Here is a 26,244-nt window from a genome sequence, read left to right as displayed (position 1 = left end):
GGCTTGTATTCCGTCCCCTCCGTAAATATTAATTGTATTGAGTGACTGGTCACCATCAACCCTTTTAGTGAAAACCAAAGCAAAACAAGCATTAAACACCTCAGCCTTCTTGAGGTCATCAGTTATTAGCTCTTCTTCCTCACTAAGTAGGGGACCTGCACTTTCCTTCATTTTTCTCTTGCTCCTAATGTATTTAAAGAAACTCTTCTTATTGCCTTTTATATCCCTTGCTTGGGTGTAACTCATTTTGTGCCTTAGCCTTTCTGATTTTGTCCCTACATGCTTGTGCTATTCTTTTATACTCCTCTGCAATTCATTCATGCTTTTTGTAGGAGTCGTTTTTTATTTTCAGGTCATTAAAAAGCTCCTGATAGGATGAATAGTACACAGCCAATGTGGCTCTGACTTTCCTTCACATAGGGATAGTTTGCAGTTGTACCTTTAATATTATCTCCTTGAGACACTGCCAGCTCCTCTGAATTCCGTTTTCCCTTAGTTTTTTCTTCCCACAGGACCTGATCTACACCTACCAGTTCTCTGAGACTGCTGAAGTTGGCTTTTTTTTGAAGTCGACTGTCCTCATTCTGTTGCTCTCACACTAATGGAGGCATGATCCACTACCTGTGAATGAGGCCCCAGCCCCTCCTGGCTGGTTATTGAGACCCATGGGCAATTTGTTTCTCTTCTGAATGAAACAGCCAGTGCCTCATTCAGTGAAGGAACGTCTGGCAGTTGTGTGACCATCATCACTGAAGCATCACACCCAGCTCACAAAGTATGTAGCATCAAAACTTCTATTCCTCAGCAAGCTCACAGAGAAGGTAGCTAAAGGTCACCTTCAAGCCCAGCTAGCTGATTCAATATATAGGATTCTGCGTAAACTGGATTCAGAGCAAACCATGGAGTCAGTACAGCACGCAGAGAGAGCACACATGCAAGCCAAACATCTGACGACAAGTGGCACTGATGGTTTATCTCTTGCTGTCAGTGGAGGAAGGGCAAGCAACTGTTCTTCCGTTCCTGAAGCATACTGCAGCATTTGTCACTGTTGATCATGAGGTTCTGCTCTCTCACTTGAAGGAGACAGCAGGATTCCAGAGGAATGCATCCAAATGATCTGAATCCCTCCTAAAAGGACTCACCCCAAAGGAGAGCGAAAAGAAGCTGCTCTTCTGACACCTGGCCTTTCACGTGCAGAGTCCCACAAAGATCAGTTCTCTCTCTGGTCCCATACCCCTATTGAGACAACATAGACTTAAATGCCAACAATGCAGGGGTAACACACAGCTCTCTCTGTCCTACAGAACGTAGGACAATACCACGGTCACCCACTGTTCGGCTGAGTTCAGCTCTTGGAGTTCAGCTTTTGCAGAACTGACTGAAGTTAAACCGTAGCATGTGATCTTGGCTGACAGAGAGAAAAATAATCCGAGGAGTTTGCAGCCCTGGTGCAGTCTCCCTGGATGAAAACTCACAACCACAGCTGGTCAAGTCAGTCCATAGTTTGGAAGGCTACCAGATTCCTCACTGTCACTGAGCTCCCACATTGCCACACCTGTAAGTAGCGTGTACCGGCTCCGCTTGGCTAGAAGGCTCTGTCCCACCCTTGAGAACAATGTGATAGCCCTTCTCATCAGCAGCATGGATTGTCATGAACACATCAGACCTGCCTTCCACTCGCGACACCGTCTCCCCAAAATCATCACATCAAATGCAAGACTTTGGTTTTTATCCCTAAGACATGAACAGAATGGGTCCAGGACACCTAAAAGATTGCCTGGAGCACCGGGACCTCCACCTCCCACGATAACTCCCACACAGGCACAATGTGATTGTCCACTGTAAAGATGTTTGTGCAAAAGACAACACTTTCTGGGGGCTGGTCCAAGATCGTATAGAACTCACTCCCCCAGAACCACGTCCAGCATCCCACTCTCTAATTCAAGGGCAAGATACACTTCTGTAACCTCATTGTAACTGAAAAATTCACCCATTAGATTATTACCACCCCCGGCTCCCCCACCCTACAACAAGAACAACGTGTGCATGTTTCCCCAGGGACAGAAACTGAGAAGGAATCTGATGTGATACCTCACTTTATGGACTGCTGGAAGGTGCTCCAATGGGTGAGCCATAAGAATCTATAAAGATGATAATTACCTTAGACAGAATTGTCCTGATGACCCAGATGGTGTCTTCCATATATCTTAATGCCAGAAAGGACCATTATGCTCATCTCGTCTGACCTCTTTTGTAAGACAGGCCACAGAATTTCGCAGAGTGATTCCTGCACCAAGCCCAAACTTCTGGTTGAGCTAGTGCAGATCTTTTAAAAAGACATCCAATCTCAGTTTCAAGATTAAAAGGGGAGAATCCACCACATCCATAAATTAGTTGCTTAAAGGTTAGTTATATTCACTGTTAAAAAATCCTGTACCCTATCTCTAGTCTGAATTTGTCTGATTTCAGCGCGCACTCATTGGACACGGGTATGCCTTTGTCTACTAAATTAATGAACCCTGTCCTTTGCACATGAAAGTGAGTGGAATCCCGCTGGGCCAGCAGACCCATTGCGGCAACCTCAGATGAAATTTGCACAGGAACGCAGTTCTGTGTAGGAAACTATTCCTCACCGTAGTTTCAGCAGGGATTGGCTACACAGGGTTAATCAGAGATTCTTAGCGATTTTCTGAAGAGACACAAACTCTTCTAGTGAGCATGCCCAATGGGGCAGGGATCTGGCCGTGTGTTTGCCGTTGCTCTTGAAGTTAATCACAAGGCTGTGTTGGTTCAGTGGCAGAATTGTGTCTGTTGGCTTTCAGAACTGCATTTCTGGCTGAGCCCTGGTGCGAAGGCCATCCCAAATCAGAGCCATTTGTTCACAAAAGTGCTGCAGGACCATTGGCATAACAATATCTTGGCAAGGATTTGCTGAGGTGTTCAAAAAATAAATGGAAGGGCCTTGTAACAGAAGCATCGTGTAATCGAGCACAGGGCATGCTGTGTCACAGCCTCGCTGGAAAGCGAACATACATCTCATCTCCTTCACATAGGCTCAGGTGACTAACTGCCCTGAGATGGTGGAGCTGTGAGGGTTGCTGTGTGGCCAGAGATATTTTGTATCTTTGTTCAGTGTTTTGAGCTCTATTATTTCTCTGAATGTCTGATACCATCGTTAAAGAGATGGAGTGCAGCCAAAGAAACCCTTGGGTACGGAAATACGCTCAATGGCTTCTACAATATCTCCATGCAAGGAGGGCGCCTTTTCACAAAAAAATACCGCCAGGTCAGGTATAGGTCCATTGCTGGATGCAGATGGCAAAACCATAAATAGTGATATAGAAAAGGCAGAAATGTTCAAGAGATATTTCTGTTCTGTGCTTGGAACAAAGCAGGAGGATGTGTCCATCCCGTATGATGTTACGCATGGAATAAAAAGCTTACCATCTCTAACAACGGAGGATGTGAGGCAGCATCTGCTGAAACTGAACTTTTCCAAACCAATGGGCATGGACAACAACACCCCAAGGCAAAGGCACTCACTGCGGCACTCTCTGAATCACTAATGCTAATTCTTAACAAATCCTTGAAAACGGGGGGAATTCCACCGACCTGGAGGACTGCGGACATAATTCCAATCTTGTAAAAAGGCAAAAGGGAAACCATAGGGAACCACAGACCAGTTAGCCTGACGTCCATACTGGGTAAAATAGTGGGAAAGTTAATTCAGGACTCCATCAACAGAGAACGGAGGCTAGAAATGTATAATTACTGCCAATCAGCCTGGTTTCATGGAAGCGAGGTCGTGTCAAACAAACCTGTTGTCTTTTTTTGGCAGGATTACAGTTCTGGCTGATAAAGGTCACTGTGTTGATACAACAAGCTTGGATTTCTCCAAGGCATTTGACTTATTACCACATGACATTTTGATTAAAAAACTTGCATTGTGTGGCACTAACAGGGTACACATTAGATGGATTAAAAACTGGCTCACTGAGAGATCTCAAAAGGTAATTGTTAATGAAGTGCTATGAACGAGCAAGGATGCTTCTAGAAGGGGTCCCCCAGGGATCTGAGCATGACCCACCACTATTCAATATCTTTATCAAGGAACTACATGATGACAGGTCACAGCAGCTAGCGAACAGGAGCGGCTAACAGGGGAGTTTGGCAAGGAAGTTCTCCAGGTGAAGGAGGAGCGATTACGTGACCCTTGGGGTAAGTTTGTTATCTGTAGTGTGTGTATCTGTGTTTGTGTTGTGCTTGCTGCTTGACTGAAATGTACCACGTGGTCTCTTTGTTTGGGGGACCGTGTGCTGAGGCTAGCGGCCTGCTAGGCAAGGCTAAGAGCTTCTTAACGAGACTGTGATCCCTAAGCCCTTTAGCCCCCATCAACCCTTAACCAGGGGACGGGGCGACTCAGGAAGACCAGGGCTTTAAAAATCCCGCTCCTAAGCAACCAACAGAGCTAGCGAACAGGAGTGGGTAACAGGGGAGTTTTGCAAGGAAGTTCTCCAGTGAAGGAGGAGCAATTACGTGACCCTTGGGGTAAGTTTGTTGCCTGTAGTGTGTGTGTTTAGAGAAGTATGAGCGGGGAGCTTGAGACACTTAACATTCTTTACACTTAAAGCCAAAACCACCCCCTGATAAAAACAAAACATCAACAAAGGAACGAGCTGCAGGAGTAAAAAGAGAATGCAGGCAGACGTCCAGCAACAGAGTGGCGGCTATCCAGTTTGTTGCACCCAATGCAGCATGTATGATTACTTGCCCCGTGGGCAGGTGGCGTATGTGTGCATTTGGTGCAAGGAGCTCCTGGCCCTCAGAGACCACGTACGGACTTTGGCGACCAGAGTGGCTGAGCTGGAGGGGCTAAGGGAGACAGAGAGGTACATAGATGAGACTTTCCAGGACACAGTAGAACGTCCCACCCCCAGTCTGACAGCCTCTGTGCTGTTGAGGAGGATGAAAGTCTCAGGGAAGGAGAGAATCTAACTGGAGCAGAGGGAAATGATCCCATAGTTGGGACCCTCCTTCCAGATGATGTCATGTTATCCTCTCGCACTGAGGATACCACTCCAGAGGAGGGCACTCCAGTTATTGGCAAGAGACGGGTATGTTATGGGGGATTTGATCATTAGAAACGTAGATAGCTGGGTTGTGATGACCGGGAGAACCGTACGGTGACTTGCCTGCCTGGTGCGAAGGTTGCGGATCTCTCGAGACATCTAGACAGACTTATGTGTAGTGCTGGGGAGGAGCCGGTGGTCGTGGTACATGTAGGTACCAATGACATAGGGAAGGATAGGAGAGACACCCTGGAGGCCAATTCAGGCTGCTAGGCAAGAGATTGAAGTCCAGGACCTCCATGGGAGCCATTCTTTGAAATGCTTCCAGTTCCACGTGCAGGGCCAGTTAGACAGACAGAACTGCAGCGTCTCAATGTGTGGATGAGACGATGGTGTAGGGAGGAGGGATTTAGATTTATTAGGAATGGGGGAAACTTTTGGGAAAGGGGAGGGCTATACAGGAAGGATTGGCTCCACCTAAACCAAAATGGAACCAGATTGCTGGCACTTAAAATTAAAAAGGTCGCAGAGCAATTTTTAAACCAAGAGCTTGGGGAAAGCCGACAGGTGCGGAGGAGTATGTGGTTTGGACAGAGACATCCCTTAAGGGAGGATCTATTAATGGAGATTTTCTATGTCCTAGTAAGGAGGAGAAGATGGAAGATGATAAAATACGGGTAGGAACTGATGAGAAACAGTCAAATGAAAAAGAGTTCCACTCAATTACATCATGTAATGGCAGACAGCTAAAAAGTGACAAGTTTTTAAAGTGTTTACATACCAGTGCTAGAATTCTAAATAATAAGATGGGTGAACTTGAATGCCTCGTATTAAATGAGAGTATTGGTATAATAGGCATCACAGAAACTTGGTGGAATGAGGATAACACTGCTCTACAGCCAAAATGCTTCTGAAATAAATGTAGTCAAACTTTACTAATTCTGGGTCACTGAGAACGAAAATGATGCTTAAAATTGTTGATTGGCTCTAGTTTTCAAGATATGCTATTGGGTCAGTATATACGATCCTTGACTTGGGAATGGCGGAGGATAAGTGAGTTATAAAGGGAAGGGATCTCAATTTAAACCAGAAATGACTAAAATACATCTTTGACTGGATCTATGAATAAATCTATGACTGGGTTTGGAGAGTACTTGCTTTTTAGGCAAAACAATGAATGATGCAATCTGAAGCTGGTATTGCGTCATACATGATATGAATTGCATCATGTTATTCCTAGAAGTCATGGATGATGCAATCATAACGAAGCTTACATCACTCTGCTGAACAAATTGCCCTATATCAGCTCTAGAAATCATACAGTGTCGTGCTCTCTTATTTATCAGTGTTTCATTTTGCAAAGGGACACATTTCTGTTTAGCCAAAGTGAGCAGAGATGCCTCGTACTTGTGTGACCTGTACAGATAACGTCTGCTATGTTTGTTGTGAAGTGACTTTTGCATCACAAAAGCGCAGTATAACCACTGTGGTTAAGAAAGCCTATCACCTTTATTTTGGCTGCAAAATTGGAGATCAGGACAAGAGGTGGGCCCCACACATATGCTGCAACACTTGTGCAACAAATCTTCGCCAGTGGTTGAACAGGAAAAGGAAATCTATGCCTTTTGCAGTGCCAATGATTTGGAGAGAGCCAACAGATCATACCAGCAATTGTTACTTCTGCATGGTGCCTCCAGTTGGGAAAGGTGTGTCAAAGAAGAAAAAGTGGACTGTGCATTATCCAAACATTCCATCAGTTATATGCACAGTACCCCACGGAGAAGGACTGCCGGTTCCTGATGCACCAGAATCATTCTCACTTGAGTCAGACGAGGAAGAGGAAGAGGATGAAACTTCTGGTCCTGAACCATCAATGTCACAGGACCCACATTTTCTCTCATCCTCCTCCTCTGAACCACACCTCATAACACAAGGTGAACTGAATGACCTTGTCAGGGATTTGGAACTACCCAAGAGTAAGGCAGAGCTCTTGGGCTCCAGACTACAGCAGTGGAATCTCCTGGCAGGTGATGTTAGGGTTTCCATGTTCCGCGACCATCAAAAGGATCTTATCCCATTCTTCTTCATGGAAGGTGATCTTGTAGCCTGCAACAACATCGATGGTGTGATGGCAGCCCTCAACATCATTCACAATCCAGATGAGTGGAGACTGTTCATTGATTCATCGAAGACGAGTCTTAAAGCTGTTTTACTGCATAATGGCAATGTTTTGCCATCAATTCCAGTTGGTCATGCAGTCCATATGAAGGAAACCTATGACAACATGAAACAACTTTTGAGGTGCATAAACTATGACCAACATCAGTGGCAGCTTTGTGGCGATTTGAAGGTTGTTGCTCTCTTGATTGGTCTGCAGACTGGATACACAAAGTACTGCTGTTTTCTCTGCGAATGGGATAGTCGTGCAAGAGATTCCCACTATATCAAGAAAGATTGGCCACTCCGACAGTCATTGGAGCCTGGGAGGAAAAGTGTTCAGCATCCACCACTTATTGAATCAAGGAAGATTTTGTTACCACCCTTACACATCAAGCTGGGTCTGATGAAGAACTTTGTCAAGGCCATTGACAAAACACGAGCAGCTTTCAAGTACCTCCGTGGAAAATTTCCAAGGTTAAGTGAAGCTAAGATAAAGGAAGGTGTCTTTGTTGGTCCTCAGATTCGTGAACTTTTTCGAGATGATGCATTTGACCATGCACTGCGTGGCAAGGAAAAGACGGCATGGAAAGCCTTCCAGTTAGTGGCAATAAATTTTCTCGGAAACAACAAGGCAGACAACTACAGGTTGTTGGTGGAAAACCTCCTCAAGGCATACAAAAGCCTTGGTTGCAACATGTCACTAAGGATAAATTTTTTGCACTCTCATCTAGATTTTTTTCCACCAAACTGTGGAGCAGTGAGCGACGAGCACGGCGAGCGATTTCACCAGGACATTGCAACAGTGGAGAAACACTATCAGGGCAAATGGAGCCCATCAATGCGTGCAGACTATTGCTGGACAGTGACAAGAGATGCTTCATTTAATGAATACAAGAGACAAGCCAAGAAGCGCCAAGTAGATACTGAATAGGACTAAACTATGTACATAATAGTTTTTTGCCTTTTGTTTCATAATAAATTTTATTTATATAACTCTTTTGCTGATTTTTAAAGTGTTACATAAACAGGATAGGTGGAATATTATCATGTAAAGCAACCATAAACACATGAAAAGACCTAGGTTTACAATTTATGATTAAAACTCTACTATCTACACAATATACATAGAATCTAAAAACTTAAATATCTTAGAAACAGTAGCCAATCAGTTGTTTTAATTGTCATATTTGAATTCAGCACATCAAAATACATAATAAATAGCACATTTTATCTCTGAAGCAGACGACTTCTCAAAAATTGTAGACCAGTGTAATCAATGGGACACAGTAATACCAGGGTACTACATATATCGGAAGGACAGAACAGGTCGTGCTGGTGGGAGTGGCACTAGATGTGAAAGAAAGCGTAGAATCAAATGAAGTAAACATCTTAAATGAACTGAATCGTACCATAGAAGCTCTATGGATAGTAATTCCATGCTCGAATAATAAGAATATAGCAGGAGGGATATATTACCAACCTCCTGACCTGGATGGTGATAGTGACTGTGAAATGCTCAGGGAGATTAGAGAGGCTATACAAATAAAAGCTCAATCATAATGGGGGGTTTCAGATATCCCCATATTGACTGGGTACATGTCCCCTCAGGACGGGATGCAGAGATAAAGTTTCTTGACACCTTAAATGACTGCTTCTTGGAGCAGCTAGTCCTGGAACCCACAAGAGGAGAGGCAATTCTTGATTTAGTCCTAAATGGAGCACAGGATCTGGTGCAAGAGGTGAATATAGCTGGACCGCTTGGTAACAGTGACCATAACATGACAAAATTTAATATTCCTGTGGCGGGGAAAACACCACAGCAGCCCAACACTGTAGCATTTAATTTCAGAAAGGGGAACTTCAAAAAAAAAGAGGAAGTTAGTTAAACAGAAATTTAAAAAAAAAACAGTGCCAAAATCCCTGAAAGCTGCATGGAAACTTTTTAAAGATACCATAATAAAGGCTCAACTTTAATGTATACCCCAAATTAAAAAAACTAAGTAAGAGAACCAAAAAAGTGCCACCATGACTAGACAACAAAGTAAAAGAAGCAGTGAGAGACAAAAAGGCATCCTTTCAAACGTGGAAGTTAAATCCTAGTGAGGAAAATAGAAAGGAGCATAAACTCTGGCAAATGAAGTGTAAAAATATAATTAGGAAGGCCAAAAGAGAATTTGAAGAGCAGCTGGCCAAAGACTCAAAAAGTAACAGCAAAATTTTTGTAAGTACATCAAAAGCAAGAAGCCTGCTAAACAACCAGTGGGGCCATGGGACGACTAAAATGCTAAAGAAGCACTCAAGGACAATCAGGTCACTGTGTAGAAACTAAATAAATTCACTGCATTGGTCTTCACAGCTGAGGATTTCAGGGAGATTCCCAAACCTGAGCCATTCTTTTTAGGTGACAGATGTGTCATTAGAGGAGGTTTTGTCACAAATTGGTAAACTAAACAGCAATAAGTCACCAGGACCAGATGGTATTCACCCAAGAGTTCTGAAGGAACTCAAATGTGAAATTGCAGAACTACTAACTGTAGTTTGTAACCTATCATTTAAATCAGCTTCTGTACCAAATGATTGGAGGATAGCTAATGTGAGGCCAATTTTTAAAAAGGGCTCCAGAGGTGATCCCGGCAATTACAGGCCGGTAAGCCAGACTTCAGTACCGGGCAAACTGGTTGAAACTACACCTCGCTGTCCTCGGGAGCCAAAACATCTTACCGCGTTATAGGTGAAACCATGTTATATTGAACTTGCTTTGATCCACTGGAGTGCACAGCCTCCCCCCCGGAGCACTGCTTTACCGCGTTATATCCGAATTCGTGTTATATCGGGTCGCGGTATATCGAGGTAGCGGTGTATAGTAAAGAACAAAATTGTCAGGCATAGATGAACATAATTTGTTGGGGAAGAGTCAACATGGCTTCTGTAAAGGGAAATCATGCCTCACCAATCTACTAGAATTCTTTGAGGGGGTCAACAAGCATGTGGACAAGAGGGATCCAGTGGATCTAGTGTACTTAGGTTTTCAGAAAAGCTCTGACAAGGTCCGTCTCCAAAGGTTTTTAAGCAAAGTAAGCTGTCCTGGGATAAAAGGGAAGGTCCTCTTTATGGATTGGTAACTGGTTAAAATATAGGAAACAAAGGGTAGGAATAAATGGTCAGTTTTCAGAATGGGGAGAGGTAAATAGTGGTGTCCCTCAGGGGTCTGTACTGGGACCAGTCCTATTCAACATATTCATAAATGATCTGGAAAAAGGAGTAAACAGTGAGGTGGCAAAATTTGCAGATACAAAACTACTCAAGATAGTTAAGTCCAAAGCAGACTGTGAAGAGCTATAAAGGGCAGATGAAATTCAATGTTGATAAATGCAAAGTAATGCACATTGGAAAACATAATCCCAACTATCCATATAAAATGACGGGGTCTAAATTAGCTGTTACCACTCAAGAAAGAGACCTTGGAGTCATTGTGGATAGTTCTCTGAAATCATCCACTCAATGTGCAGTGGCAGTCAAAAAAGTGAACAGAATGTTGGAAATCATTAAGAAAGGGATAGATAATAAGCCAGAAAATATCATGTTGCCTCTATATAAATCCATGGTACGCCCACATCTTGAATATTGCATGCAGATGTGGTCAGCCCTCTCAAGAAAGATATATTGGAATTGGAAAAGGTGCAGAAAAGGCAACAGAAATGATTAGGGGTATGGAACAGCTTCCGTATGAGGAGAGATTAATAAGAGAGGAACTTTTCATCTTGGAAAAGAGACAACTAAGGGGGGATATGAGAGAGGTCTATAAAACCATGACTGGTGTGGAGAAAGTAAATAAGGAAGTGTTATTTACTCCTTCTCATAACACAACAACTAGGCAAATACCTAGATGAGTTGATGTACCCCCTGGAAGACCTCTGCATACCCCCAAGGGTACACATACCCCTGGTTGAGAGCCACTGTCTTACTGTGTCTGCAGATGAGATAGGCTGGACTTCAGGGGTGATGTATGTATATTCATCATGTACATTACAACAGAAGCTCTTATTAAAAATTCAGCATTGCTTTCCTAGAAGGCTTTGCATTCTGAAGGACTCTTTTACAGGTCACTGGGATAGTGACAATTAAAAGAGAGAGAGAGAGGGAGTGAGGGTGAGGGAGAGAGAATACGACATTTTCTTGCTTTTAAATTAAAGATGAGATACATCCAAGGTTCTTTGCCAAAGAGTAAATTATTTTTCCATTTAGCCTATGAGCCATTATGAAATTAATGTCCAGCCCTTTAGAATTGACATTTGAACCCGTACTCTTCTGATGTTTTCTCTGAAGGGCCAGGCTGGGTGGGAGAGAGTGTTGTTAGTGCCGTTCTTGGACATTATGTTAATTTAGAGAGTTATTGGGTGCATTTTCTTTTAGAACATTTGTGGCCGTGCAGGTAGAGAACTGTCCAAGTCACAATTCCCCTTGGGAGAGCCAGCGATAGAGCACTCTTTGCTGAGGTTGCTCAATTGGATGTAAGCAGAGTCAGGATAAGCTCTACCCTGACATCTGGTGGTGAATTATGGCGAGGGTGGAAAAGAACTTCAGGGGCTGATCTTGTTTGCATAGGCACACCCACCTAGCCTGGGACAACAACAACTGAAAGTGGTTACTTTGGCTGGTGTAGGATCCCCAGTTTCTCTGTTATTGGGGCAGGAAAAATAAAGTGTTGTTACCCTGATTCTGTGAATCAAGGCCAGTGGAACTGTTGTATGACAGAGGGACTCACCAGTAACTAAGTAGCACTCGCTAGACAAGGGGCATGGGTTACAAAACCCAGTGAATTGAGAGAGGTATGTGTATCTGATGGTATGGGCCTCTGTTAAGGGCCTGGAACACCAATTGCACTACCCCCCTCTCTCCACTGTTGAATAGCAGAACTAAGTTTGCTTCCACTAGGAGTCTAGCTAGAAGTTGCTGAACTGAATTCATTTTGGGCCAATGGTGCACCAGCACTGGGGCTCCCCTACTACAAGCTGAAATCACTAAAAGAGCTAAAATTGCTGAGCTGAGATCACTGAGTGCTGTATTAACCAGTGGGGGAGCCTGAAGATATATTGCTAAGCAGCTGGCAGAGCCGAGCAATTTGTGGGACGGTTGGAGCAGCCCATGGAACAGCGAGCGGAGCGGCGCGGAGCTGAGCCATTTGCGGGGGCAGCTGGAGCGGTTCATGGGACGGCTGGTGGAGTGGAGCGACTAGCAGAGCTGAGCAGTTTGTGGGTCGGTTGGAGCAGCCCACGGAACGGGGAGCGGAGCTGTTTGTGGGGACGGCTGGAGGAGCGGAGCAGCGCGGCTGGTAGAGCGGAGCCATTCGTGGTAAAGACTGCAGCAGAACTCCACGGAGAGGTGGGGCAGTTGGTCTCGGACCACGTAAGGTGCCCCTTAACATCCCGTGTGCCCCCCCCCCCATTTTTGCCCTGGCTGGGGGGGTAAAACTCTGCAGATAAACTTTTGAACTCTGGGGCAGCACTGACCAGGGACAGAGACTTTGGGGTTGTTGGACTTTGGGGTGACTGGACTTAAGACCCTGAGGGGGAAAAGGACACTGCCAAACTTACTTGGAGGTGGGTCTTTTGCTCATGGTTTGTGTTATGAATCCTGTTTGTGGTGTTTCCCCAACATAATGCCGCATTGTTTCCCTCCTTTATTAAAAGGCTTTTGCTACACTCAGACTCCGTGCTTGCGAGAGGGGAAGTATTGCCTCCTAGAGGCGCCTGGGGGGTGGTATGTAATTGTCCCAGGTCACTGGGTGGGAGCTCGAGCCGGTTTTGCATTGCGTTATTGAAACGGAACCCCTAGATACTGAACCCGGCCCTTGGTTGCTGCCAACTCAGAGGGGCAGAAGGGTTACATGTAGAATGAGCTACTAGTTGAGATTGCCACCTCTGTCCACGTATCTATTCAGGGGACACCATCATAGGATCTAACCATATCAGCCACACCATTAGGGGCTCGTTCATCTGCACATCTACCAATGTGATATATGCCATCATGTGCCAGCAATGCCCCTCTACCATGTACATTGGCCAAACCGGACAGTCTCTATGCAAAAGAACTATGGGCTGGATGAATGGACTATAAGGTGGATAGAAAGCTGGCTAGATCGTCGGGCTCAACGGGTAGTGATCAATGGCTCCATGTCTAGCTGGCAGCCAGTATCAAGCGGAGTGCCCCAAGGGTCGGTCCTGGGGCCGGTTTTGTTCAATATCTTCATTAATGATCTGGACGATGGTGTGGATTGCACCCTCAGAAAGTTTGCAGATGACACTAAACTGGGAGGAGTGGTAGATACGCTGGAGGGTAGGGATAGGATACAGAGGGACCTAGACAAATTAGAGGATTGGGCTAAAAGAAATCTGATGAGGTTCAACAAGGACAAGTGCAGAGTCCTGCACTTAGGATGGAAGAATCCCATGCACTGCTACAGACTAGGGACCGAGTGACTAAGCAGCAGTGCTGCAGAAAAGGACCTGGGGGTTACCGTGGATATGAGTTGACAGTGTGCCCTTGTTGCTAAGAAGGCTAATGGCATTTTGGGCTGTATAAGTAGGAGCATTGCCAGCAGATCAAGGGATGTGATTATTCCCCTCTATTCGACATTGATGAGGTCTCACAGAATATCAGGGTTGGAAGGGACCTCAGAAGATCATCTAGTCCAACCCCCTGCTCAAAGCAGGGCCTATCCCCAACTTTTTTTTTTTGTCCCAGATACTTAAATGGCCCCCTCAAGGATTGAACTCACAACCCTGAGTTTAGCAGGCCAATGCTCAAACCACTGAGCTATAGTGGTAGCAGGTGACAGAACAGGAAGCAATGGTCTCAAGTTGCAGTGGGGGAGGTCCAGGTTGGATATTAGGAAACACTATTTCACTAGGAGGATGGTGAAGCACTGGAATGGGTTACCTAGGGAGGTGGTGGAATCTCAACACCCATTTTTTCATGTTCTTTGTGTATATATATCTTCCTACTATATTTTCCACTGCATGCATCCGATGAAGTGGGTTTTAGCCCACAAAAGCTTATGCTCAAATACATTTGTTAGTCTCTAAGGTGCCACAAGTACTACTTGTCCTTTTTTTCAGATGAGATTAGATTAGCCCAAAAGCTGACTATTTGTAGGACAGTTTGCAAGCCTCACCTGTTTATTAAAGCTTTCCAACTCAAGGGTAAGTGGAAAGCAAGTAGGGTTTCCTAGCCCCCAGAAGGATGAAAAGCAGAGTCCTCTATGGAGTCCAGTGTGGACTCTGCCACGAAGATCTAATTTGCTTATTCAGTGCTTAGGCATTTCAATGAATGACTGCTACAGAAACACCTGTGATGGATAACTTGCTGCCCCTCTCTGCTTGTTCTCTCAGAGCCACTGGGACTCTTACGGGTGCCTTCCCCAGCTCCACCCTTGTTGGAAGGATAATTTTGAGGGTCTTTCACAGAATCAGTTTATTAACTCTGCTACTATTGGCCTCGGGTCCTGCCCTCTCACACAAGGGCAGAATAGAATCATAGAATATTAGGGTTGGAAGAGACCTCAGGAGGTCATCTAGTCCAACCCCCTGCTCAAAGCAGGACCAACACCAACTAAATCATCCCAGCCAAGGCTTTGTCAAGCCGGGCCTTAAAAACCTCTAAGGATGGAGATTCCACCACCTCCCTAGGTAACCCATTCCAGTGCTTGACCATCCTCCTAGTGAAATAGTGTTTCCAAATATCCAACCTAGACCTCCCCCACTGCAACTTGAGACCATTGCTCCTTGTTCTGTCATCTGGTACCACTGAGAACAGTCTAGATCCATCCTCTTTGGAACCCCCTTTCAGGTAATTGAAGGCTGCTATCAAATCCCCCCTTTCTTCTCTTCTGCAGACTAAATGACCCCAGTTCCCTCAGCCTCTCCTCATAAGTCATATGCCTCAGCCCCCTAATCATTTTTGTTGCCCTCCGCTGGACTCTCTCCAATTTGTCCACATCCCTTCTGTAGTGGGGGGACCATAACTAGATGCAATACTCCAGGTGTGGCCTCACCAGTGCCGAATAGAGGGGAATAATCACTTCCCTCGATCTGCTGGCAATGCTCCTACTTATACAGCCCAATATGCCATTATCCTTCTTGGCAACAAGGGCACACTGCTGACTCATATCCAGCTTCTCGTCCACTGTAATCCCCAGGTCCTTTTCTGCAGAACTGCTGTTTAGCCAGTCGGTCCGTAGTCTGTAGCAGTGCATGGGATTCTTCCTTTCTAAGTGCCGGATTCTGCACTTGGTCCTTGTTGAACCTCATCAGATTTCTTTTGGCCCAATCCTCCAACTTGTCTAGGTCACTCTGGACCCTATCCCTACCCTCCAGCGTATCTACCTCTCCCCGCAGCTTAGTGTCACCTGCAAAACTTGCTGAGGGTGCAATTAATCCCATCATCCAGATCATTAATAAAGTTGTTGAACAAAACCGGCCCCAGGACCGACCCTTGGGGCACTCCGCTTGATACCGGCTGCCAACTAGACATCGAGCCGTAGATCACTACCCGTTGAGCCCGACGATCTAGCCAGCATCTTAGAATGGAATGAAAAATTCGGGATATAAATTCATTTTTATAACAAACACTTCTGCAAAGCAGGCATTTTACGCAGAGCAGCCAAGGCCGCTCGACAAGCACACAGCTAAAACTACAGGAAAAGTCTGCCAAAGACTCAGCTTTTGTCACACTAGCTATTGAACACCAGCCCTTTTCCACATGGATGCTCAGCTGAACTACCCTGGTCTCTTTCAAATTCCTCCTTGAGAGCCACTTACATCACAATGCCTACAAAAAGCTGACCAGCTAGTAATGGCTAGGCAGAAGGGCAGAACAATGCCAGCAACTTCTGCTGTAGTGCCTCATTCTTCACCCCTGCCCTCTGTCTGTTGCTTTCCTTCTAGATTGCAAGCTCTTTGGAGCAGAGACCAGGCGCTATATTTGCACAGTGCCCAGCACATTTCAGTCACTACTTCCACATCATGAACTACGGACCCACTGGGTCGAAACTAGGCAAGAAATAAGGTGTACGCCAGGAAAAGGACAGAAGAGTTTGCTCTAAGGCAGGGATCGGCAATTTTTGGAATGCGGCCCATCAGGGAAAGCCGCTGGTGGGCCGGGATGGTTTGTTTACCTGCAGCATCTGCAGGTTCGGCCGATTGCAGCTCCCACTGGCCGCGATTTGCCGCTCCAGGCCAATGGGGGCTGCGGGAAGCAATGCGGGCCGAGGGATGTGGTGGCCATTGCTTCCCGCAGCCCCCATTGGCCTGGAGCAGCGAACCGCGGCCAGTGGGAGCTGCGATTGGCCGAACCTGCGGATGCTGCAGGTAAACAAACCATCCCGGCCTGCCAGTGGCTTTCCCTGACGGGCTGCATGCCAAAGGTTGCCGATCCCTGCTCTAAGGCCACATACTTCAGCTCAGAAGGAATGGAGGAGGAGTCTGGGTGAGATTCCTTTTATATAATCCTGAATGGCACACTGGAGTCAAGCTCTTTGCACATACGCTGCCTACTAGCTGTGCTGCTCTAGAGGACTGGAGGGGGCGGAGGGACACACATGACTCCTTAGGAAAGGAAAGCGCAGAAGCAATCCAGTGAAGGAGAAGGAAAGGAGTCTCTCCACCCTGATCTCTTCAAAGATGGGCTGGACTTGGACTGGAAGCCAGTGCCATGAGGAACTGCCTTTTAGGCATTACAGTGCTGGGCCCTAGAGAAAACCCAAAGTTTGAGGGAGGTGGAAAAGTGAGAGCTGTGGGTCTCATCCCCAAGAAACATCTGCAGCATGGGGCTGGGGAAGAGGTGGGAAATGAAACCAGGCAAACCGAAACTGGAGAGGGGAAACAGTAGGGCTGCATGGGCCCGGCTAGGAAGAGCAGCAGGGCCGTGGCCCCGGTTGAGTGGGATCGCTGGGTTTATTAATCACACGCTCTGACATCCCCCCTGCACTTGATCTGTAAAAGTGCTGGCTGAGCAGGTCGCTGGACCCTTAATGCTGATTTTCAATAAGGGTCGGGACACTGGGGAAGTTCCAGAAGGCAGCTAATGTGCCAGGACTTAAAAAGGGTAAACGGGAGGACCTGGCTAGTCTGTCAATCTGACATCTGACATCAGACTCAGGCAAGACAATCTGATATGGGAATTAATTAATAAAGTATTAAAGGAGGTTAATATAATTAATGCCAATCAACAGGGTTCTATGGAAAATAGATCCTGTCAAACTAACGCAATTGTTTTGATGAGATCACAAGTTTGACTGATAAAGATAATAGAGTTGATGTAATATACTTAGACTTCTGGAAGGCATTTGATTTGACGCTGCATGACATTCTGATTAAAAACTAGAAAGATAAAATTCACATGGCCCACATTAAATGGATTGAAAGCAGGCTAACGGATAGATCCCCAGATGTGACTGTAAATAGGGAACCATCACTGAACGGTCTGTTTCCAGTGCAGTCCCACAGCTAACAGGTCTTGGCCCTATGCTATTTAACATTTTTATTAATGGCCTGGAGGAGAACATAAAATCATCACTGCTCAAGTTTGCAGATATGTGATGGGCGGGTAAACCTCCCACTGGAGAGTTAAGGGGGCAGGAGCAGCTCTGGGCCTGGGAAGCCCAGCTCTGACTGGCCTGAGAAAGGGACTTAACACAGGGGACTTCAGCACAGCAGGGTGGCAGGTGGAGAAAAGCAGATTCGCGCTCACTGCTGCAGCAGGACTATGCCAGGAAGGCATTCCCCGGGAGAGGTCTACTGCCCGGAGCTGGGACTTGTGGAACAGATTGCCGGGGACAACTGCCAGCCACCAAGGAGGGGCAGAGAGGTAGGAAGAGACCAGGGGAGAGTGTTAGCTGGACTGCAGGTAATGGACTGCTGCCTTACGATACACAAGCGAGCCCCCGCATTGGAACCTGGTGGAGTGGGAGGGCCTGGGTTCCCCTCCTCGCGTGTTGCCGCAGACCCTTACCAATAGGCGGGGCTGCCACCACAGCCTGGCTCTTAGGCTCTCCTTGCAATTTATTAAACGAAGAGGCGGATGAGTAAATCCACAAACCTGTCATTTTGCTCTGATCCAGTTGTTCCGTACTGCACGCTGGGGGACATCCATTCACACCTGGAAACTAGTACAAAGACTTTCCCTGCAATTTAAGCTAGATGGTATATAATTTTCTCAAGCACCTTGAAGTCTTTGCTTAAACAATGTCATTGAGTTGATCTCTTTCCACTCTCGAGATCTCCAGTGAAGTGAGAGATGGCGAGACAAGAGCTCTCCTTCAAATTGTTTTAATCTGCTTTGCTGTACTGAGCCGACAGCACCTTAGATATTATCTCGCCACCTCTGCACTCTTCAGTTTGCTGTATTGCTTCTGAAACAAATGAGTTTCAGATGTACTAGCTTGTTAGGCCAACCTAACCTATGCACTCCTGGGGATGCCATGTCATGGCCTCTTGACCTGCTAGGAACAGGTATCAGCAGTTCCACCCTAGGCCACTACCTCTGAAAGCTAGTGAGCTTGGACTGCTCAGATCTGAAATCAGAGTTTTGCTGCTCTCTGGCCCAGTCTGAAATCAGAATTTTCCTTCTCCTATATACTGTTGGTTCATGGCACCTTAATCCAAAATATGTGGTTCAACCCTTCTGGGTTTCCCCAACAGGGGCAACCCATATCAGCCACCTGGGGGATGCACCTGTACACCGTTGTATCTGTCTACTGCTCCCCTTGGCTGGAAAGATGCTTTCAGAAGAAAAGATCTCTGCTCTAAAGGAGCTGCTGAGGCCAAGAGGGGAACAAGTTCTCACTATTTGGGATATTTCTATTTTCCAAAGAAAATCACAGCAATTCCAACCTCATATTATTGATTACCGAGTCACTGATTCCAAGGCCAGAAGGGACCATTGTGATCATCTAGTCTGACCTTCTGTACAGCACAGGCCAGAGGCCTGCTCCGCAATAATCCCTAGAGCAGAGCTGTTAGAAAAAACAGCCACTCTTGAATTAAAAATGGTCAGTGCTGGAGAATCTACCTCAACCCTTGGTAAAATGTTCCAATGGTTAATTACTGTCATTGTTAAAAAAATTACACCTTATTTCCAGTCTGAATTTGTCTAGCTTCAAATTACAGGCATTGGAACATGCCTTTCTCTGCTACACTGAGGAGCCCATTAAATATTTGTCCCCATGTAGATACCTATAGATTGTAATCAAGTCACCCCTTAACCTTCTCTTTGTTTACCTAAATAAATTGAGCTCTTTGAGTCTATCACTATACCGTATGTTTTCTAATCCTTTAATCATTTTCATGGCTCTTCTCTGAACCCTCTCCAATTTATCAACATCTTTCTTGAATTGTGGGCACCAGAACTGTAGGCAGGATTCCAGCAGTTCACACCAGTTCCAGAGACAGAGGTAAAATAACCTCTCTGCTCCTACCAGAGATTCCCTCGTTTATGAACCCCAGGATCACATTAGCCCTGTTGGCCACAGCACCACACTGGAAGCTCTTGTTTAGCTGATTAACCACCATGACCCCAAATCTTTTTCAGAGTCACTGCTTCCCAGGACATTCTGTAAGCATGGCGTTCATTCTTTGTTCCTAGACGTATACATTTAGCTGTATTAAAATGCACATTAAGAACACAAGAGCTGCCATAGTGGGTCAGACCATGGTCCATCTTGGCCAGTATCTTGTATCCGATATTGGCCCATACCAGAGCTTCAGGGGGAGTGTACAAAAGAGGGTAGTTATGGAGTGATCCACCCCTGTCTTCCACTCCCAGCTTCAGGCAGCCAGAGGCTTAGGGACACTCAGAGCATGGGGTTGCATCCTGACCATCTTGGCTAAGAGTCATTGATGGACCTACCCGTCATGAACTTATCCTGTTCTTTTCCGAAGTCAGTTACATTTTTGGCCTTCACAACATCCCATGGCAATGAGTTCCACAGGTTACTTGCGTGTTGTGTGAAAAAGTACTTCTTGTTTGTACTAAACCTGCAGCCTATTAATTTAATCAGGTGACCCCTGTTTTTTGTATTGTGTGAAAGGGTAAACACTATTCATAGATAAAATACCACGAAAGGTAAGTACGACCCATACTATTCATGATTTTGTAGATCTCTATCATATCTCCTTTTTGGTCATCTCTTTTCTAAGATGAACTGCCCTAACCCTTTTAGTATCTTCTCTTATGCAAGCCATTTCATATGTTTTATTATCTCTGTTGTCATTCTCGGAACCTTTTCCAGTTCCACTATATTTATTTTTTTTGAGAAGGAGCCACCAGAACTACACACACTCAAGATGTGGGCACACCAAGAATTTACACAGTGCTATTATTATATTTTGTCTCTTATTTTCTACCCCTTTCCTAGTAGTTCCTAACATATTGTTAGCCAGTGCTGGGCAACAAGTGGGCGTTTCCAGAGAACTGGGCACATTGACTCCAAGATCTCTTTCTTAAGTGGTAACAGCTAATTTAGACCCCATCATTCTGTATCTATGTATAGGTGGGATTATTTTTTCCAATGTGCAGTACTTTGCACTTATCAACATTGAGTTTTATCTGCCATTTTGTTGCCCAGTCACCCAGTATTGTGAGATCCCTCTAACTCCTTGCCATCTACTTTGGACTTAACTATCTTGGATAATTTTGAATCATCTGCAAACTTTTCCACTTCACTGTTCACCCCCTTTTCCAGATCATTATTGACTATGTTGAACAGCACATGTCCCAGTACAGATCCTTGGGGGACTCCACTGTTCACCTCTTTCCATTGTGAAAACTGACCATTTAGTCCTCTACTTCGTTTCCTATCTTTCCACCAGTTATGATCCATGAGAGCACCTTCCATCTTATCCCAAGGCTACTTCGTTTACTTAAGAGCCTTTGGAATTGGACCTTCTCAAAGTCTTTCTGAAAATCCAAGTACGTTATATCCACATGCTTTCTGACTCCCTCAAAGAATTCTAACAGATCGGTGAGGCATGATTTCCTTTTACAAAAGCCATGTTGACTCTCTCCCAACAAATCGTGTTTATCTCCGTGTCTGAAAATTCTGTTCTTTACTACTGTTTCAACCAATTGGCCCAGTACTAAAGTTAGGCTCACCAGCCTGTAGTTACCAGGAGCTCCTCTGGAGCCCTTTTTAAAAATCCGTGTTACATTAGTTATCTTCCTGTCATCCAGTACAGAGGCTGATTTCATCAAAGGTTAAATACCACAGCCAGTAGTTTTGTAATTTCATATTTGAGTTCCTTCAGAATTCTTGGGTGAATCCCAACTGGTCCTAATAACTTATTACTGTTTAATTTATCCATTTGTTCTAAAACCTCTTCCATTGACACATCAATGTGGCACAGTACTTCAAATTTGTCACTCAAAAAGAAAAGCTCTGATGTGAGTTTCTCCCCCACATCCTCTGCAATGAAGACTGATGCAAAGAGCTCATTTTGCTTCTCTGCAGTGGCCTTGTCTTTGGGGTTCTTCTTTAACACATTTGTCATCTAGTCACCCCACTACAACGTGACCCGCAGGCAACCTGCTCCTGATGGACTTTCACATTTTTACTGAGTTTTTGCATCTTCAGCAAGTGCTTCTCAAATTCTGTATTGGCCTCCCTTATTACACTTCTACATTTTACTTGCCAGAGTTTGTGCTCCTTCCTATTTTCCTCATTAGGACTGACTTCCAAATTTTAAAGGATGCCTTCTTGCCTCTAACAGCCTCCATTACTCTGCTATTTAGCCATGGTGGCATCTTTTTGGTCCTCCTATTATGTTTTTTTATTTGATATTGTTTGCTTGCACCCAGTTTACCAAGCGATCCAGATTGCTTTGCACCAGTGACTTGTCCCCTTCAGTATTTACTACTCCCCCAATTTTTGTGTTATCTGCAAACTTTACCAGTGATGATGGGCAGCCAGGCAAATAGGTGTACCATGCTACTCAACACCAGCCCCAGTTCTTTTCATTCTCCATTCCAATCCTCATCCTATAATAACCCTAACACCCTTTCCAGCCTGCCGCTCTAAGGCAACAAGAGCTATTTGCCACATGCCCAAACCAGCCATGTCACGGAAACCGCCTCCTCCCAGAATCTTCAACACCAACTGAAGCATCAATGGCCTGAATATAATCCCAACATCCCAAACAGTCTCCTCGCCCTAATACTAACCGAACAGTTGTGACATCAGCCAGGTTTCCCCCAGTGCAACTCAATCTGTTACCAAACACTAGCCACCCCAGTGACTTCACAGGAATTGTTGCACTGGATCAGACCTATGGTCCACCTAACCCAGTCTCCCGTCTTTGATAGTGCTAAATATCAGCTGCTTCAGGAGAATGTACAAGAAACCACATACCCAACACTTTTGGAATAATCGGCTCAGAGAGGACTTTTCCTCCTTGTTGGTAAGCATTTGGCTTATTCTCTGAAGCATGAAAGTTTTATCACTTTCATCCTATCTAAAGTAATACCTAATCCTTTCTGGAATCTTGCTAAACTCTTGATTTAAATGATAACTTGTGGCTTTGATTAAACAAGTTCATTATGTTTTATGTAAAAAAGTATTTTGTTTTATCAGTTTTGAACACATGGCATTTCAGTTTCATTGAGCATCTGCAGGCTGGTCTATGCTACAAATGCTTTGCCAATATTGCTATATCAGTATGCCTTTGCTGGCAGAGCCCCCTGCTGGAGTCACCGGTTAAGCTGACAGGAGAAGGAATTCTGACGGCTTGGCCAAACCACTGCCCCACACGACACTAGTTAAGTTGACAGAAGTACTCTGCTGTCGGCATAGCCGCATCAACATGATGGGTTTTCCCAGCACAGCGAAGTCAGCTAGGAGGTGTGATTTTTTTTCACATTTCTTGTCGACACAGCAATGCCAGCAAAACTTTATAGCACAGACTAAGCCTTTGTGTTATTGTATTATTAGCGAGTAAATGGGAGTATGCAGGTTAACCCTAACTTTTACACTCTCTTCTCATACCGAAGTCTTTCCATGCTCCTGGTCATTTTCACCACTGGACCCTTTCTGTTTTTGCTCTCTCTCTCTCTCGTTTGAGATGGGGCGACCAGAACTGAATACAGCATTCCAAACTGTATCTTCCACTTATATAATGATATTACAACAATTTCAGTAATATCTTCTGTTCCTTTCTTTATACAACGTAACATTTTGTTTGCTTTTTGACTGCCACTGTGCACCAAGTAGATGTTTTCATTAAGCTGCTCACAATACCAGGCCTTTAGTCCTAAGTGATCACAGTGAAGTTATAACTCAGTAATGTGTATGAGTAGTTCAAATGGTTCCTTCTCATGTTCAATACCTTGCATTTGTCAAAAGTAAATTCCATCTGCCATTCATCTGTCTATTCACCTAGCTTGGTTAAGTCCCACCGTCCACTCCAGTCTTGTCTGGCTTAAATAATTTTGTGTCATTTGCAAATTGCCACCTCACTATTCACAGCCTTTTTCAAGATGTTAAGATACTAAACAAATGTAACATTAGACCGAGCACAGACCCTGGGGAATCCCCGCTATTCACATATTGCCATTCTCTGTCTCTTAGCCAGTTTCTGATCTGTGGCAGAACTTTGCTTCGTACCCAGGACCACACAGTACCCTTACCAGCCCCTCTTGAGGGACTTTGTCAAAGGCTTTTTTTTTTTTTTTTTTTAAATTCATATAAATTACATCTACCAGTTCTCCCCAAAGGTGCCCAGACACCACACTGATTGTCTTGTTCAGAACCTCAACAGCATAACATTTATTCACTCCTTTGTTGACACACTTGAAGGATTTCAATGTGGTTGGAGAGACTGTTTTCCTATAAAGAGCTGTGACAATTTGTTCATATCGTATCGCGTTCTGTAATGCCTATCCCATTCTCCTGCAACGACCAATGCCTTATACAAGCATGGGTGCCGAGGAGTAAGCATCACGGGGTAGCCGTGTTAGTCTGTATCTACAAAAACAACAAAGAGTCTGGTGGCACCTTAAAGACTAACAGATTTATTTGGGCATAAGCTTTTCGTGATTCTTCGGATGCATCCGAAGAAGTGAGGTTTTTACTCATGAAAGCTTATGCCCAAATAAATCTGTTAGTCTTTAAGGTGCCACCAGACTCTTTGTTGTTTGAGGAGTAAGCAGAGATCATATCCTCAAAGCACCATCAAGCCTATCCCCTTCTCTATACAGCCAAGCACCTCACATAAAAACCCAGCTCCAAGTGCAGCTTTGTATTCAAACACCAAACCAAGTCCTAGGACCCCTTCCATTCCGAATGCCTCCCAGCCCCGCGTGGCCCAGGCCAAGCATGGCTGTGTAACACAGAGACCCCGTTCTCTTCACTATTTCCACGCTGAGTGCTGTATCTCCTTACATTTTATCTTGGGGTTGTCTCAAACGCAGCAAACCACATACCACCTCCAGTCCCAGAACACTCCAGCCCTATCTAAACTATGGCATTTCTAACACACCTGTCCCTGTTTTCTCTCTCACAGGCACACAGCACCCTTTCAGTCCTTCTCCAGCAGAGAACCAGAGCTCTCCATCCCTGCCCAATGCTCAGGCTCCAGCTCCAGCTCCCAGGATGTCCAACACAATTCCCCAACATGGGTCACTAGGAAAAAAAGGCACTTCTCTGACCCCTACTCCTCTGCCGCCAAAAGTACTCATAGTCATCACCTATCTCAGCCTTTTGCCTAAAGAACCTGTGACAGACCCAGACCAGTGGGGTACGGGAGTCTGGTAGAGGGCAAATATACTGGTCACTGGATGAGTAGTTTTCTGTTCCCTGAGTGACCAGAGCAGGGGCTGCACTAGAGTAATCCGGAACCTGCTAGAATCAATTAAGGCAGGCTAATCAGGGCACCTGGGTTTTAAAAAGGAGCTCGCTTCAGTTTGTGGTGCGAGTGTGAGGAGCTGGGAGCAAGAGGCGCAAGGAGCTGAGAGTGAGGGGGTGTGCTGCTGGAAGACTGAGGGCACGTCTTCACTACCCGCCGGATCGGCGGGTAGCAATCGATCTATTGGGGATCGACTTATCGCGTCTAGTGAAGACGAGATAAAATCGATCCCCGATGGCTCTGCCGTCGACTCCGGAAATCCACCGTGGCAAGAGGCGGAAGCGGAGTTGACGGCGGCGCAGTGGCTGTCGACTCGCCGCTGTCCTCACAGACAGGTAAGTCCACCTAAAATACGCAACTTCAGCTACGCTATTCACGTAGCTGAAGTTGCATATCTTAGGTCGACCCCCGCCCGTAGTGTAGACCTAGCCTGAGGAGCACAAGCATTATCAGACACCAGGAGGAAGGTCCTGTGATGAGAATAAGGAAGGTGTTTGGAGGAGGCCATGGGGCAGTAGCCCAGGGAGTTGTAGCTGTCATGCAGCTGTTACAGGAGGCACTGTAGACAGCTGCAGTCCACAGGGCCCTGGGCTGGAACCCGGAGTAGAGGGCGGGCCCCGGTTCCCCCCAAACCTCCCAACTGACCTGGACTGTGGGTTTTCCCAGAGCGGAAGGTCTCTGGGCTGTTCCCCAACCCACATGGTGAATCTCTGAGGCAAGAAAATCCGCCTATAAGAGCAGGACCCACCAAGATAGAGGAGGAACTTTGTCACACTGGTGTCAGGAGTGGGATCTTGGGGTGCACAGCGTGGCGGAAGGAGGGTGATTTAAAAACAAAAACAACAACAAAAAAACAAAAAAAAGGAGAGGGTTTATTTTTTTTCACCACAATGGATGACGTAGAGCGGGCATTGATACAAGCTACGGCGGCCCAGCAGGAGGCTACCCGTGTCCAGGCAGCCGCCCAACAGGAGGCAGTGCGGCTGCAGCAAGAGACTAATCGCCTGCTGATGGACCAGGCTGCTCAAGACCGAGCTATGTTGCGGGAACTGGTAAACCAGGTAAAGTCCCTTACAGAGCTGAATCGCGGCCATGATGGGACGCGGCTCATACCGGCCATT

At 45.6% G+C, this 26,244-nt stretch overlaps 1 protein-coding gene across 15 annotated transcripts in view; it reads right to left on the bottom strand.

Annotated features, from left to right (window-relative positions):
* Positions 1–26,244, bottom strand: part of SHANK3 (SH3 and multiple ankyrin repeat domains 3) — a 703,681-nt gene that overhangs the window by 111,625 nt on the left and 565,812 nt on the right. The gene's annotated exons all lie outside the window — the stretch shown is intronic.

This window comes from Chrysemys picta, chromosome 1 (assembly GCF_011386835.1).
Source record: "Chrysemys picta bellii isolate R12L10 chromosome 1, ASM1138683v2, whole genome shotgun sequence".
NCBI lineage: Eukaryota > Metazoa > Chordata > Testudines > Emydidae > Chrysemys > Chrysemys picta.
Note: the sequence above shows the minus strand (reverse complement) of the source record. Positions and strands in the feature narration are given on the sequence as shown.